Source organism: Anomaloglossus baeobatrachus, chromosome 3 (genome assembly GCF_048569485.1).
Source record: "Anomaloglossus baeobatrachus isolate aAnoBae1 chromosome 3, aAnoBae1.hap1, whole genome shotgun sequence".
Taxonomy (NCBI): Eukaryota; Metazoa; Chordata; class Amphibia; order Anura; family Aromobatidae; genus Anomaloglossus; species Anomaloglossus baeobatrachus.
Window position 1 is genome coordinate 44,521,276 of NC_134355.1, and position 6,000 is coordinate 44,527,275.

Below are 6,000 nucleotides of genomic sequence, written 5' to 3' on the forward strand. Positions count from 1 at the left end.
AAATACCTCATGTTAGAGCTGCAAAAACAGCCCTCCCCTACGGGGATGTCACTGCCGCCTGCAGGACTCTTCTACCTAAGCTGGCATCCGCCGAAGCATAGGTATGCACCTGATAATGCTTGGTGAAAGTGTGCAGACTGGACCAGGTTGCTGCCTGGCACACCTGTTGAGCCGAAGCCTGGTGTCGTAATGCCCAGGACGCACCCACAGCTCTGGTTGAGTGGGCTTTTAGCCCTGAAGGAACCGGAAGCCCCGCAGAGCGGTAGGCCTCTAGAATTGGTTCTTTGATCCATCGAGCCAGGGTGGCTTTAGAAGCCTGCAACCCCTTGCGCGGACCAGCGACAAGGACAAAAAGTGCATCGGAACGGCGTATGGGCGCCGTTCGGGAAATGTAGATTCTGAGTGCTCTCACCAGATCTAGCAAACGTAAGTCCTTTTCATACCGGTGAACCGGATGAGGGTAAAAGGAAGGCAAGGATATATCCTGATTAAGATGAAACGAGGATACGACCTTAGGGAGAAACTCCGGAATGGGACGCAGCACTACCTTGTCCTGGTGGAACACCAGGAAAGGAGCCTTGGATGACAAAGCTGCCAGCTCAGACACTCGCCGAAGCGATGTGATCGCGACAAGAAACGCCACTTTCTGTGACAGGCGAGAAAATGAAACGTCCTTTAGAGGCTCGAAGGGCGGCTTTTGCAGAGCAACAAGTACTCTGTTCAGATCCCATGGATCTAACGGCCGCTTGTACGGGGGCACAATATGACAGACCCCCTGTAGGAACGTGCGCACCTTAGGAAGACGTGCTAGACGCTTCTGAAAAAACACAGACAGTGCCGAGACTTGCCCTTTAAGGGAACTGAGCGACAAGCCCTTTTCCAACCCCGATTGCAGGAAGGAAAGAAAGGTGGGCAATGCAAATGGCCAAGGGGATACTCTCTGTGCAGAGCACCAAGATAAGAAAATCTTCCACGTCCTGTGGTAGATCTTAGCAGACGTTGACTTCCTAGCTTGTCTCATGGTGGCTACGACTCCTTGAGATAATCCTGCAGACGCTAGGATCCAGGACTCAATGGCCACACAGTCAGGTTCAGGGCCGCAGAATTCTGATGGAAAAACGGCCCTTGGGACAGTAAGTCTGGTCGGTCTGGCAGTGACCACGGTCGACCGACCGTGAGATGCCACAGATCCGGATACCACGATCTCCTCGGCCAGTCTGGGGCGACGAGTATGACGCGGCTGCAATCGGATCTGATCTTGCGTAACACTCTGGGCAAGAGTGCCAGAGGTGGAAAGACGTATGGGAGCCGGAACTGCGACCAATCTTGAACCAATGCGTCTGCCGCCAGAGCTCTTTGATCGCGCGACCTCGCCATGAATGCCGGGACCTTGTTGTTGTGCCGGGACGCCATTAGGTCGACGTCCGGCACTCCCCATCGGCGACAGATTTCCTGAAACACGTCCGGGTGAAGGGACCATTCCCCTGCGTCCATGCCCTGGCGACTGAGGAAGTCTGCTTCCCAGTTTTCTACGCCGGGGATGTGAACTGCGGATATGGTGGAGGCCGTGGCTTCCACCCACATCAGAATCCGCCGGACTTCCTGGAAGGCTTGCCGACTGCGTGTCCCCCCTTGGTGGTTGATGTATGCCACCGCTGTGGAGTTGTCCGACTGAATTCGGATCTGCCTTCCTTCCAGCCACTGCTGGAAGGCTAGTAGGGCAAGATACACTGCTCTGATTTCCAGAACATTGATCTGAAGGGTGGACTCCTGCGGAGTCCACGTCCCCTGAGCCCTGTGGTGGAGAAACACTGCTCCCCACCCTGACAGACTCGCATCTGTCGTGACCACTGCCCAGGATGGGGGCAGGAAGGATCTTCCCTGAGACAATGAGGTGGGAAGGAGCCACCATTGTAGAGAGTCCTTGGCCGTCTGGGAAAGAGAGACTTTCCTGTCCAGGGACGTTGACTTCCCGTCCCATTGGCGGAGAATGTCCCATTGAAGTGGGCGCAGATGAAACTGCGCAAAGGGAACTGCTTCCATGGCTGCCACCATCTTCCCGAGGAAGTGCATGAGGCGCCGTAAGGGGTGCGACTGGCCCTGAAGGAGGGATTGCACCCCTGTCTGTAGTGACCGCTGCTTGTTCAGCGGAAGCTTCACTCTCGCTGCTCGAGTATGGAACTCCATGCCAAGATACGTTAGTGACTGTGTCGGAGACAGATTCGACTTTGGAAAGTTGATGATCCATCCGAACGTCTGTAGAGTCTCCAGTGTAGCATGTAGACTGAGTTGGCATGCCTCTTGAGAGGGTGCCTTGACAAGTAGATCGTCTAGGTAAGGGATCACCGAGTGTCCCTGAGAGTGCAAGACCGCTACCACTGCCGCCATGACCTTGGTGAAAACCCGTGGGGCTGTCGCCAGACCGAATGGCAGAGCTACGAACTGAAGATGTTCGTTTCCCATCACAAAACGTAGAAAACGTTGATGTTCTGTAGCAATTGGCACGTGGAGATAAGCATCTTTGATGTCTATTGAGGCAAGGAAGTCTCCTTGAGACATTGAGGCCACGACAGAGCGGAGGGTTTCCATCCGGAACCGCCTGGCGTGCACATGTTTGTTGAGCAGCTTTAGATCCAGAACAGGACGGAACGAGCCGTCCTTTTTTGGAACCACAAAGAGATTGGAGTAAAACCCTCGCCCTTGTTCCTGAGGCGGTACAGGGACCACTACTCCTTCTGCTCTTAGGGAGTCCACCGCCTGCAGCAGGGCATCTGCTCGGTCTGGATGTGGGGAGGTTCTGAAGAACCGAGCTGGAGGACGAGAACTGAACTCGATTCTGTACCCGCGAGACAAAATGTCTGTCACCCACCGGTCTTTGACCTGTGACATCCAAATGACGGAAAAGCGGGAGAGCCTGCCCCCGACCGGAGATGCGGAGGGGGGGAGCTGGAAGTCATGAGGTAGCCGCTTTGGAAGCGGTTCCTCCATTTGCTTTCTTGGGGCGCGCGTGAGCCCGCCAGGAATCTGAGCTTCTTTGCGTCCTCTGAGTCCCTTTGGACGAGGAGAATTGTGTCTTGCCCGAACCTCGAAAGGACTGAAACCTCTGCTGCCACTTTTTCTGCTGAGGTTTGCTTGTTCTGGGCTGGGGTAAAGAAGAGTCTTTACCCTTGGACTGTTTAATGATGTCAGCCAATGGTTCGCCAAACAGTCTATCTCTAGATAAAGGCAGGCTGGTTAAACATTTTTTGGAACCAGCATCTGCTTTCCAGTCCTTTAACCACAAGGCTCTGCGCAAAACTACCGAATTGGCGGACGCCATTGAGGTGCGGCTGGTAGATTCTAGGACCGCATTGATAGCGTAAGACGCAAACGCGGACATCTGCGAGGTAAGGGACGCCACTTGCGGCACCGCTGGATGTAAGATAGCATCCACTTTTGCTAAACCAGCTGAAATAGCTTGGAGTGCCCATACGGCTGCGAATGCTGGAGCAAACGACGCGCCGATAGCTTCATAGACAGATTTTAACCAGAGGTCCATCTGTCTGTCATTGGCATCCTTAAGTGAAGCGCCATCCTCCACTGCAACTATGGATCTAGCTGCAAGTTTGGAAATCGGGGGGTCAACTTTTGGACACTGGGTCCAGCGCTTGACCACATCAGGGGGGAAAGGAAAACGTGTATCCTTAGAACGTTTAGAGAAACGCCTTTCTGGATGAGCGTCGTGTTTCTGGATTGACTCTCTGAAGTCTGAGTGATCCAAGAAAGCACTTAATTTACGCTTGGGATAGAGGAAACGAAACTTCTCCTGCTCTGCAGCTGCCTCCTCTGCTGAAGGGGCTGGGGGAGAAATATCTAACAGTCTATTGATGGCTGAGATAAGATCGTTTACCATGGCGTCCCCATCCGGGGTATCCAGATTGAGAGGGGTTCCAGGATAAGACTCCTGATCACTCTCATCAGACGCATCACAGGGAGACTGATTGCGCTGAGACCCTGAGCAGTGTGATGACGTTGAGGGTCTTTCCCAGCGAGCTCGCTTAGGGTGGCTGGGGCTATCATCTGAGTCATAATACTCAGCCTGTGAAGCCGGGGACCCCCTTGCAGTCTGGATTAAATCCAACTGAGGGGGATTAGAGGACAGAGACCTCGCCGTGTCCATAGACTGAGCCCCAGGCATGGATTGCAAAGTTTCAAGGATTTTTGCCATAGTCACAGACATATTATCAGCAAAAACTGCAAAGTCTGTCCCTGACACCGGAGCAGGACTTACAGGCGTCTCAGCCTGGGTCACTATCTCTCCTGACTCCGGCTGGCGAAGCAGCACCGGGTCTGAGCATTGCACACAATGGGGGTCCTTGGAGCCTGCTGGTAGAGCAGCCCCACATGCAGCACACGCAGTGTACACAGCCCTAGCCTTGGCAGCCTTGCGTTTTGTGGATGACATGTTGCTGCCTCCTCAGAGTGATCTGGGTATACAGCCAGGAAGCGACCTCACAGTGCAAGCAATAAGGAAATATATATATATGTCCAGTGACACAGTACACTAATACACACTGAGGCACTAGAGGGGCCAGCTGAAAAGCCGCTTACCGCCCGCTTAAGAGCGGGTGTGTGATCTCCAAAGCCCCCTAGTCCAGGTCTCCCAGAGCCTTGCGTCCTTCCTCCAGCCAGACATGCATGTAATGGCTGCCGGCGTCCTGAGAGAGGAGGGGGGGCGGGCCCTGGGCGTTCCTGGCTAAGAGCGGGAAGCCTGCTTCCCTCTGTGCCTAGTGAGAGGGCTGGAGCATGTAAATCAGGCTCCAGCCCTCGTCGCTGCCGTGAAACAGCGTCTCTCCCCTACCCTGATTGACAGGGTGGGGGCGGGAACGAATCGGAGCTGCCGGCGTCCTAGGCCGCAAAAGCCGGGGACTAGATTTATAAACGCCACCGCCGTAAAAGCGCGGTCGGCGTGTCCCCGGCGAACTAAAAGTCACAGCAGCGCCGCCGGTCCAGCGGGGGTCGGCGCTGCGTTCCCACACACAGAAAAAAGTCCCCCAGTTAAACTGTAGGAACACTAGCTCTAGCGTTACTGTCCCCGGCGCACTACAACACCCAGCCAGCCCGGAGTGTGTCTGTGCCTGCCGGGGACACAGAGTACCTGTATGATGCAGGGCCATGTCCCTGATGGTACTCCTGCTCGGCATCCACCAGGTTCTATGGGTCTGTGGATGGAGCCCGGCGTCAGAGCTTTGAGGCCGGCAGGATCCCACTTCCACAGAGCCCTACAAGGGGATGTGGAAGGAAAACAGCATGTGGGGCTCCAGCCCCTGCACCAGCAATAGGTACCTCAACCTTACAACACCATCAACGGGTGAGAAGGGAGCATGCTGGGGGCCCTATATGGGCCCTCTTTTCTTCCATCCGAAATAGTCAGCAGCTACTGCTGACTAAAATCTGTGGAGCTATGCATGGAATGTCTGACCTCCTTCGCACAAAGCTTGAAAACTGGAGTACCCGTGATACCACGGGGGGGTATAGCCAGAAGGGGAGGGGCCTTGCACTTTTTAGTGTAGTGCTTTGTGTGGCCTCCGGAGGGCAGTAGCTATACCCCAATCGTCTGGGTCTCCCAATAGAGCGCTGAAGAAAACACTTTATAATACTTACCTAAAGGTCGCGCAGTTGGCCATATGGGCGTCTCCGTTGTCCGGTGCCAACACCGCCTCTTTTGGCCATCTTTGTTCTCCTTCTTCTCTAGCCGCGGTGCATGACGTGTCCGACGTCATCCACACTCGCCGGCATTCAGGTCCTGAGCAGGGCAGATCAAAGTATTATAGTGCGCCTGCGCAGGACCGGCGAGTATGTATAATGTAGACGCGTCATGCACCCAGGCTTCAGAAAGAGGACGAAAATGGCCGAAAGAGGAGGCGCCGACACTGGACACACCCATATGGCTAACTGCGGGACCGTTAGGTAAGTATTATAAAGTGTTTATGTTCTCACAGCTGCCTGGGCTCTTATATA

The 6,000-nt window shown here is 54.5% G+C and overlaps 1 protein-coding gene across 1 annotated transcript in view; it reads right to left on the minus strand.

Annotated features, from left to right (window-relative positions):
* RCOR3 (REST corepressor 3) overlaps nt 1–6,000 on the minus strand; it is a 130,562-nt gene that overhangs the window by 109,043 nt on the left and 15,519 nt on the right. The gene's annotated exons all lie outside the window — the stretch shown is intronic.